Here is an 11,546-nt window from a genome sequence, read left to right on the forward strand (position 1 = left end):
AAAAAGATGGAGGGGTGCTCAAGTGCACCCGCAAATAAAAATTGTGCAATGCAATTATACCTGATTCAGCCTTCATTTTGGGCACGTTTTGACCGACCTGTCTGCGTCCATAGCCCTGATGTTCTAAACTGACACTTATCGTGCGTAGGTGGTGCTTAGCGTTGGGTGCAAAAGCCCAGAAGCAGGCCATGTTCCGAGAGTGTTTAGCCTGGACCCGAGTACCAGTTTGTGTGTAGGGCAAGTGTGTCGTGGATCCTGCCCTTGTTCATGCTGTTCATGTGCAATGAGTCGAGTGTGCAAGGGTCTTATTATGTGTGTCTCTAGCACAAGATTGCTTGATGTCGTTGGAAGAAAAACGATGATCAGGAAATCCTTGTTGGTTTTAGTCCTGAGAAACGTCAAGAATTTTTCATCTGTTTTGGTTGATCATGAAGCTTTGGCTATTCAGACCCAATGGCTCACATGGTGCATTCTTTCATGTGTTTGAGAAGCCCAGGCATCCCATTAGAATGTTAAGGGAAACATTTGTTTATGGTCTCGTCGAAATATCGTTCTTATGTAGAGTTCATCTTCTTTAAGATGGGGGCTGACCTTTTTCAATTTTACTGCTGTCATATGGGTGGTCAATATTCAATTCTCGTAGGTGTCACTCTCTTGCACAAGTGAACGCCAATATATGCCTTGCAGGCGAAGGTCCTGGCTTAAGAGTTTTGTGCCTCAAAGATGAAGATGGTAAGTGTAATGCCCTCAAATTTTTAACTTCAATTATTTTGTTAATATTAAAAGTTTGAGATTATTATTTTTTATATAAGTAAATCAGATCTTATAATGTAGAAACGATTTTATTAAATAGTTAATTCTTTGGGCGGGGTCACACTAGAGATAAAAATTAAATCAAAATGTACGCGATATCTATATTTCAAACAACGTACAATATAAGACTGAAATATAAAGAGTTTTAATTCTATTTCAAAAATCAGAGTATAAAAACAAAAGTTCAGTATATCTACATGATCAAGTACTTAAAATAAAAAGATCATGTCTACAAAGATCATAAGGTAAGAGTGGACCCGCGAGGATGCAGTTCGACCAATCTTTTACTTCAACTACTCATCATACTTTACCTGTATTATTTATCTTTCATAAAACGAAGTCAGACTCGCTAAAGTCTGGTAGAGCAACTCAAACTCAAACTTAAAGAAAATATATCAAGTATTTAAAGGTAAAGACATGATATATTATTCATCAATCATCAAGTGATAGACAAGGAAACAACATCCCATGAGTTATTCATTTCAAACATTCGTACATAAAGCATTTAAAAGTATTTCATCACTTAAGATTTCATTCGACCTTAACTCACATCATAAAGCATAATCTACATGCATTCAAGACATACAAGTCATCGCATATATATATAAGACATTTAGATCATTGCATCATTTTTATATGTATTCATAATTCTTATAAATAATATGTCAAATCATATTTGATCATTTCAGCGTGAAACACACGCACATACTTTTTAAGTAAATCAGTTAGATATTCATGATACACATCAATTATGATATATAGGTGTGATATATTCACTCAGACAATCATAATGCAATCATTTGTAACAAAATTATGTAGGTATGATGTGTTATTAACTTAATAAGTCAAAAATAGTCATTTGTAGGCGTGATGTGTCATTCACCTATATGCTAACATGAGCATAATAACCATAACTTCATATCAAGATCTAAAATCGATAAAGGTCTAATTCTCATATTTGAATTCAATATATAATCATGCTACAAAAGAAAAGTCAAATTTATATATTCATATTGGCTATCTCAGTCAATTTAGAAGAACATTACAATTCATCATAACATTTTATTTAATCATATAAATATTCATACGACTTACAGCGAATCACCAGATCTGGAAAATATATAACCTCACAAAGAGTTACTACCCTAGACAAATGGTATGTCTGGTCTTGGACAATGCACTTCCTCAAAGAAATATACCATCTTTGCAAGCTACTTGCTCTTCGACAATGCACTTACTGACAAAGACTTATTGCGCTAGCCAGATTACCTGATCTGATCATACACACCCTCACAGAGAATTCTTTGAAAATAGTTCCTCAACGGGTATCATATTCTGTGAAAACTATTATCATACATGCATCAATACAATTGACCACTTTCAAGGTCGATAGATACCAACACAGGCACAAGCATGTATAAAATCAATTGGCAAATCACAAGATTTTAGGTTACTACTTCGGAGCACCAACATATACCAATTCAATCGACCGACACAAGGTCATGAGCCACTATTCAGACTTGAACATTCAATTAATCTCAACAAGATTTATCGCATAATTTCTTTCATGCATTCAATCAACAAGCATCACATCATATATCATATCATATGTCACATCACATGCATAATATCACCAACCAAGTTCCAAGAACCATAGTACACTTTTGAACTTAAAAACTTACCAGATGTGTTCGTAGATTAAACCTCGAAGCATGTATAAACAAAATATGAATTTCATGCATGTGTACGTGAACAACTACTTTCATGCACATTTCATGCATATTTCAGAATATGAAACAACTAAACCTCAATATATGTAATCCCTACATTTTTCGAGATTTGCACACAAGATAAAAGTCATATATGCATGTTTCATAAAACATATTGTTTCGCACACGCAATTTAATTTAGTTATGTTATCACAACAATCATGCAAAATTCATTCACACAAATGTATACTCAAACATGTATCTGCAACAAACACACTCCATATTTCGCTAAATACAATTATAACAAACATGATCTCCTGAACCACAACAAGAAAAACACTACTATTCTCAAACATTCAAATCATACTCAGCATGATCTTCAAACTACAATCACAACAGTCTTAGATATCCACAACTAAGTGAAGTGTGTGAGCATGAAGGTGTTACACATAATAAAATAAATTATTATTTGATGCATTTGCATCATGTATACTTGTAAGGCCCACAAATTTTCTGAGAAAATTCAATACATGATAAGAATTTTTAAAAATATTTTTGTAAACCTACCTGAATCTTGGTGCGCGCGCGCGCGCGCACACACACACACACATATATATTGATACAAATATGTATATATATATATGCATATCGTGATACATTTTTCATCGAAACCTTGAATTTCATTCAAATGGCATAAAATTAATCGAATTTCAAATCAAAAAGTTTAAATGATTTAAAACCCTTACATTGTACGTAATTTGGCAATGAATGTATTTCTAAAAGAATTATGGGTTTTACTAGAATTAAAGTTGAGTATTTCAAATATATATATACAATAATTCTTAAAGTGTAATTTTTTAACAAAGCCAAAATCGAATTTGTGGGATGTTTGGGCTCGACTTGGAGAGCTCAAACATAGACCCAGTTGGGCATGTTTGACCAGTTGGGAGTGTTTGACCCGCTGGGTGGTGGCCCAATTATAAATAACTCAAACATTTTTAAAAGGAGCCCATTGGCCATAGGGGCGGCAGCCACATGGCACTTTTGAAAGTTTTTCAAAACCAAAAGTAGGTTGAATTGGTCCCTTGGGGCGGCAGACTTGGGACACCTTTTGAAAAACTTGAAAACAAAAGGGGCATAAAAGACCTAATACAATGGCATTTTTGAAAGTTTTTTAAAAAAATTCAAATAGAGGTTTCCCATAGGAGGCATGGGAGGCATACTTGAGATATTTCAAGTATGTCATTGCATGGGTGGGTGTGAAACACATCCCAGCCATTCTTTTTTTGAGAGTTAATTTGGATCGTCTACTTAATAAACCCTACCTACTTAAGCATTTGAGAGGAAATAAAGAGAAAAAGAAGGACAAATTTTCTTCTCCCTCTCTCTCTCTCTCTCCCAACCGAAAATCGTGTCCCTCCTTCCTTGAAGACAAGGTGAGATTCTTCTTTCCCACAGCTGCCATTGTTGCAAACATGTGAGCTTCCATGGTAGTTTTCACCTTGCACATTTCCTTTCCTTGAATTTTTTGGGAAAATAAAGCCTTATTCCCTTTTTTTTTCTTGCATTGGTTTTGAAATGCAAGGGAAAGGAAAATAGCGGATTCATCCTTATGAAGTTGCGTTTGTTCACCATTCTAATATGCTTGCACACTCATGTTCAAGCACAAGCTAAAGCACTCATTTTTTTTCTTTTGTTTGAGTTTGGATTTATGCAAATGTTATTACAACACATCTTTGCCCTTCTTCATGGTTCGGTGTGGACATGGGAGAGCGTGGGCCGAACCCTCTAGGTTCGAACACATCCCTGTGTGCTGGTTTGTGAGTCTGCTCATGCTGGAACTACAACCCACATGGGTCAGTCTGTAGCATGGCAGCCTTGTCGTGTAGCCTTTCTTTGGGTTCGTGGGTGGAGACACCCTCTTGGGTGCCTTCCAACCCCTCTGCCCGTCTTTGTTCTACGGCCTTGGATTCTACTCTGTTATGACAGTAAATCCAGAGTTGTCCATTCAGTTTTTCGTGTGGTAAGGAGGTCCCGGACTGGACCAAGCCCGACAGCAAATGCCCTTTCAAGGACGACCTTGGTCGGTCAGCTGGTGGCCTGGACCAGTCCCGATTGATCCGCACCCGACCTCTCTCTCTCTTTCTTTTGGTCTGCATTCCCTGCTATCGCACGCACCTTTGGTGCATCTGCAACTGGGCCAAGTTGCAGCCACATCCACAACCGGGTGAGTGTTGACAGGCTGCAACATGAACCCTTGCCTTAGTCGAACCACCTCACGTGGTTTTCGCATGTATGACCCGGTCTAGACAGCTTTCGATCTAGACCAATCATGTTGTTAGACGCCTTGCAGTGGAGGCTTAGGTCGGATGATTGCAGTTGTGTTGCAGTTTGGTTCAGATTGCACCACACCTCCACTCTGTTGTTTGCTGGCGTGGCATGGCCCTGTCCTTGCCCACGCCACTTTTTGTTCCTCTGAAACCTGCAGCATGCAGATCGGGTGGCTGCATGTTCGGCCGCACCTTGCCGACCTAGATATTTGTGGGCTGCAGCCCTCGCAACACCAACTAGTGTCCAGCCCGCTGCACCTTTCTCTAGTCATTTGTCACCTGGCAACGCCTAGTGGGTTGCACACTGCTACAACACTAGAGCGTTGTGTTAGATGACGTTTGCTTGTTGCACCTCTTTCACGAACACCCCGCTTGTGGCAGCACCCCGGTGGCTGCCATTTCGCTAGAGAAGTGTGCAGGCATGACAGCATACCTTCCTATGTTCCTTTTGGCAAGTTTTATGCACGTGCACAACCTGTTCCTTGCTGTAACTTCTGGTAGCACCTCACTGCTACCTTGTCGTCTGGGTACGGGATCCTTTGCAGCAATACACTTGCTGTAATTTTTATTTTTTTTGTTCCTTTTGGCAAGTTTTGTGCACATGCACAGCCTGTTCCTTGTTGTAACTTTTGGTAGCACCTCACTGCTACCTTGTCGTATGGGTACGGGCTCCTTTGCAGCAACACACTTGATATAATTTTTTTTCTGCACATTGGTGCTTGCTGACAGCACCTCATGCACAGTAAACTCCATGTAGCAGTGCACTTGCTGGCAGCAGTTGGCGGGTTGTGTTTCCATGCACACCTTGAGTGCATGGTCAATTGGGTTGCTGTAATTTTTTTCTATGTGTTTTGCACTCGTTTGGCAGCAAAGAGTTTGCTGCCAATTTTGTATGAATTTGGCATTCATTTGGCAACATATAACTGCTGCAGTTTTTCCTGCATTGTAGGCGCTTTGGGGCAGCACCTTGGTTGTCGATGTTGCGGTAGTTAGATCACCGCTTGAACCATATATATGCACTTGTACGTGTGTTGCAAATTCATTGCACCTACAACATCATTTGGATGCATTCACATTAACTAGCATAATTCAAGCAAAATAAAGATTATTGCTACATGGATATGATGCATCGCGCTCATTTCTAAGCATAGTTGTGAACTTTCTGATTTTAAACATGACATTCAAGTGTTGTAGCTTTTTCACAATATGGGTGATAAAATGTCTTACGTCACATAAACTTGTCGCACATCTTGACACAGTTGCAAATAAACAGATGAGCATGATGTGACATGAAATATCAATGTTATAGCACGTATTAAACACTTGCCACTTACACATCATGTCACTGAACTCAAATAGATTGATTGAAGCATGCTTATAATCAAGTGCTTATAGTTGAGCTATGAATGTGCAATGTGACTACTTGTATCAATGTCTTGAATAGACTCTTGTATCTTTTACATCACATGGATGTATATGCACATTTTACACTTAACTCATCTTGAATGACAAGGGGGAATGAACATCACAGTAGGGTTATGACACTTGTTTTGCATATCTGGATGCATGCTTGGAACTCCATGGCGAGTTGTGTTGGGCATTAGGCCCTTTTTTGTGAGCAAAGCTCACTTGTGCTTGTTATGTCATAAACCCCTAAATAATAAATGTATGATGGTCGCCTTCACAGGTGAAGAGCTCTTTTGTGACCGTGTGAGGCTTGAGCACATGAATGGGAGAGCTAGACCTTTGAGCGTTGTTCGTATTGCTCTGCGGGAAACACAAGGCCAGATGGGCCTAAGTGCCTCAAAACAAGATAATGTATACTAACCAAAGCCCTAAAAAGATAAACTGTTTGGTTGCCCATTCACAAAGTTGTTCACCTTGAAGAGGGTGGATGATACAGCCCTGAGTGACCGGTCGATTTTATGACACATTTTAAGGAGCAAAGGCATCCTTTGACCTAGTCACTCAGAGTTAGGGAGATCGTGGTGACCTATTGAGGTGCAACAACTACTGCAGTAGTGTGGATTGTGATTTGTTACCTATGTGAGGTTTCTCTCAGCTACGAGCCGCCCGCATAAAGTTTCTCTCAGCTACGAGCCACCCGCATGAGGTTTACTCGATCTGTAGGTACCCCGGTTATCACATAACATAGAATAATAAACGCCGATGATATTTTTCATAGAATGTAAGGTTCCTTCGCATACCCGAAGAAGTAATCAAGACAGAATAATTAAACTAACTTGCTAACTACTGACTAATGAATTAATGCTTATGTCGTAGTTCAATTCTTAGTTGTTTATCTGCTTAATTTCACTATCTCAGCATGCTAATTACTTGATGTTATTGCCTATTACACATGTTGCTTATTGTTCTTTACTTGTTACTATTGCACTTGTTTATTTATCGCAAATGTTCTTATTGTTCCATCATTCTAAAATTACTTATGTTGTTTTAATAGTTAGCCATGTTGATATTTGTGTTCATGCTATTACTGCTTGTGTTTTAATAAATGGATAGTTGTGGTTAGTATCTCACCACCTCGCAAGAGTACTGACCTTGTTTCATGGAGATACAAGTGATGACTACTAGAGGTGTGATCACGACGGCTGCGCGACAGAGGCTTTGGATCCACACTTTGGACATATGCGGTCTTGGCAGATGGTTTGGGAAAAAAAAAATATTTTTGTTTTCGAGAGACCATTTTGTAAATGAATTAATGTACATCTTTATTCAGTCTCATTTTATAAACCAATAGTAGAAGAAAGTTTCTTTTTGTTGATCACTCTATAACTCGCTCAAAATTTTCAACTATCTTTCCCTTATAGTTTTCTCACTTGCGTAATGTTTATAAAAAAATCTCTAAAAATCCAAGGATTTTACAAGTTGGGGTGTCACAAATCTTGGTATCAGAGTGGTGTTTAAAGTGTGGTTCAAGACTCTGCATGCATCGTCCATCGCATTGTAAGTATACCTTACTTAGTAAATTTTGTTATTTATTGTTGATTATTGTTTTATTTAGTTCTGCATGCATACTTAGAAATGTGGTTTGTTAGATGTCGTTGAAAATGAGACATGAAAAGATTCTTGGAGCCCTGCATGACTTGGTTTGAGGCGTAGAGGCCCTGGACCGGGTAGTTTAGCATATAATACGAAGTGCTCAAGTGATTGCAAAACAAGCACCTCCGTGTGCAAGATGCAAGCTGGATCATGTGGGATAAATTTGTCCTCGTGAATTGAGTGATTGCCCTTAATGTGGCTTTAGAGGGCATATTGAAGTCGAGTGCCAGCGTAAACTCGGAGACGATGTTTGGAAAGGTAATGCTGAGACCATAAAAGATGTAGCTTCTAAGACCGGTCCGGCACCGCTAGAAGTTGACCCCGTAGAAGATTTGCGCACTTTGACAAATTCTCCTGAGTACTCGCCAGCTTCCTACTCTTACTCTATTTCCCCTTAGAGCATGTCAGCTCCTCCTCTATCTCCAATGTGGAATGAAGTTCCTTATGTAGGCCCCAAGATAGCTCGATGTACTTCACCGAACTTCCTTGAGTACACTCCAACATCTCTTTCTCGCTCGAAGCGGAGACAATGTGGGAACCGGAACAACTACCGAGACCTTTAAACCAGTAGGAAGTGAAGATGATCGTCTTGATATGAGCACTTTGGTTGGAACACTGAGACAATGTTCATTTTTGTTTTCCAATGTGGTTGGATATGTTTTGGTAACCCTATCATAGCGGAAAGGGTATTTTGGCTTGATATGTAATAAAATGCTTGAATCTTTTGCTTTATGAACAAAAATTGTGTTTCGGAATTGTCATTTCGCTTATACAAGTTTTTTTCTTGTTTAAGATGGCTTGGCGAGAGCGTTGTAACGACATCATGGATACACTAAACAACCTGGCAAAGGTTGTTGGTCGTCAAGCGAAGACAATGTGTACCATGGGTGATAATCTTCAGCAAGTCACCCAGGGATGCGAGACTCCTACTCCGACTCTAGCTACGATGGTACCATATAAGCATATCATGCGTATGAACCCTCCATCTTTCGATGGAAAGTCGTCTCCCAAAGCAGCAGAAGATTGGGTCTGAGAGATCGAGCAAATTTTTCATGAATTACAAGTCAGTGACGACCGGAAGGTAGACTTTGGAATGTACCAACTTTGGAAAGATGTTGAAAGGTGGTGGGCGACTACCTTAGAAGTCAAATTTGTGAATGAAGCTGTCATGTGGGAGCAATTTGTGAAGGTTTTCTACGCAGCATATTTCTTAATGTATGAGCGAAGCTGAAAGATGCAAGAGTTTCTTGACCTTCAGCAAGAAAGATCTACGCTCGTTGCTCACACCAAACGATCACCATTTTTTCATAGTGTTACAGACCTGATTCAATATATTCTAAACTGATTTAGAACTTGTTTTGACCGATTCATCCAATTTTTGAACCGGCTCGGGGGGTCTATTTGGTCGGTTCTTTCGGTTTTGGGACCGATTCAAGGGTTTATGTCACCGGTTCGAAGGTTTTATAGTCGGTTCATAAGGTTTGAGAATCGATTCAATAAATTGGTGATCGTTTCAAGCTTTTATTTCATCGGTTTACCAAATTTTGATATGGATATGGGCATAAGCATCAAGTTACGGCTTGTTTAAAGTGTTAATTCATTATTTTTTTTTTATGAATATTCAATATTGGCATTAAGGATAGTAAGATGATTTAGTGTATTCATGTCACCAAAGTGACTGAATACACGTATGTTGTCGAAAACTGTCAGTACTATCATATAGTTTTTAGCCAATATTAATGTTGTACTTAGATTCGTGAAACGATAAATGACTCAAATGAAGTTTCATCGTGTTTGGAATTTAAGTAGGGTAAAATAAGGTAAATGTGTTGAGATACATCGCACATGTATATCCAAAGGTACATTGTGTCGATGGTCGAACTTCATAAGAACCTTAGTTTTATCAAATATGGTCGGTAGACGAAGTGGTTTCGCGTGTTGGAGCTCTTACCAAAGTAAGGCTTCAATGACCCCTTATACTCGCCTGAAAATAAGCATATTAAGGGTTTTTATTCATTTGCTTTTTCCATTAAGTTTTATCTCGTACGAATGCCTTTTTTGATACATGTCTTTTGTCGTGCAGTTTCTAGTCCTGTGATTTTAGATGGCTCTAGCTGTATTCTCTTTCTGGATGGATCGAACTTTAGTGATTGGAAAGAGACTGCTATCTTTACATTAGGGTATATGGATTTATATCTGGCCCTATAGGTAGATGAACCCGCTGCACTGACTGATCGATGCATTGTTGATCAAAAAAGTGCTTTTGAGAAGTGGGAGTGTTCGAATAGACTTAGCCTGTTGCTTCTGCAATCTAAGGTGACTAAGAATATTTTAAGTGCCACCCCGCAGTGCAGGACAATGAGAGAATTTCTGAGTGTTATTAAAACATAATCTGTGAGTTCAAATAAGGCCAGAGCCAGTACCCTGATGTCAAAGCTCATATATATGAAATATACTGGAGGGAAAAACATTCGCCAGCACATTTTGGAGATGAAGAACATAGCGTCTCAGCTGAATGATATGAAGCTGACCATTTCTGATTCTTTCCTAGTGCGTTTAGTTCTAGCATCATTACCCTTAAAATACAGACCTTTCAAAATCTCTTACAACACACATAATGATGAATGAACGTTTAATGAACTTATATCCAAGTGTGTTGAAGAAGAAGAAAGATTGAAAGGAGAGAAGGTGCAGAGTGCACATATGGCTTCTCATGCACCCAAGATAGGACCGAAGAAGAATGCATTTAAGAGAAATGCTAGGAAGAAGCCAGCAAGAGATAAGACATCCCAAGGCAAGCAATCTGACTCTACTCCAATAAAGTGTTTCTTTTGCAAGAAGAAGGGACACAAGAAGACAGATTGCATAAAGTATAAGAAGTGGTTGAAAAAAAAAAGGTAATTTGTCATTTGTTTCTTATGAATGTAAATTATTATAAATTTCTGAAAATAGCTGGTGGATTGATTTTGATGCTACTGTTCATATTTTCATCTGTCTACAATTGTTTCTAAGTAAAAGAGAACCAACAATTCATGAGAAAATCATCTATTCGGGAAATAAGATGCGTTCACATGTGAAGGGTGTTGAGACCTGCAGAATTACTTTAGATACTTGCGTAGATTTGGATCTTCATGATGTCTTTTATATTCCATCATATAGTAGAAACTTAATTTCAATTTCAAAATTGGATAAAATTGGATATTGTTTTAAGTTTAAAAAATCCAAATTGTTCATTTATAGAAATTCTGTTGAAATTGGTTCTGCATTAGTTTATGATTGTTTGTATAAATTGAACATGAAGATCCAAACCCAGGAGTCTTTGACTTCTGAATACGCATTGGTTGAAAATAAACATAGCATGATTAATGATAAATCCTATATGCTTTGGCATCGAAGGTTAGGTCATATATCTGAAAAGAAAATAAAGAGACTTATAAATGAAAAAATCTTGAAATCTCTAGATTTTACTGACAATGACCCGTGTGTTGATTGTATAAAGGCTAAGCATACAAACATATATAAAGATGGTATCAAACGTAGTAGTGAGATATTGGAGATAGTCCATACAGATGTATGTGGACCGTTTACCCCCTGTTACACAGGAGAAAAATATTTCATCACCTTTATTAATGAC

Source organism: Nuphar pumila, chromosome 14 (genome assembly GCF_984573655.1).
Source record: "Nuphar pumila chromosome 14, dmNupPumi1.hap1.1, whole genome shotgun sequence".
NCBI lineage: Eukaryota > Viridiplantae > Streptophyta > Magnoliopsida > Nymphaeales > Nymphaeaceae > Nuphar > Nuphar pumila.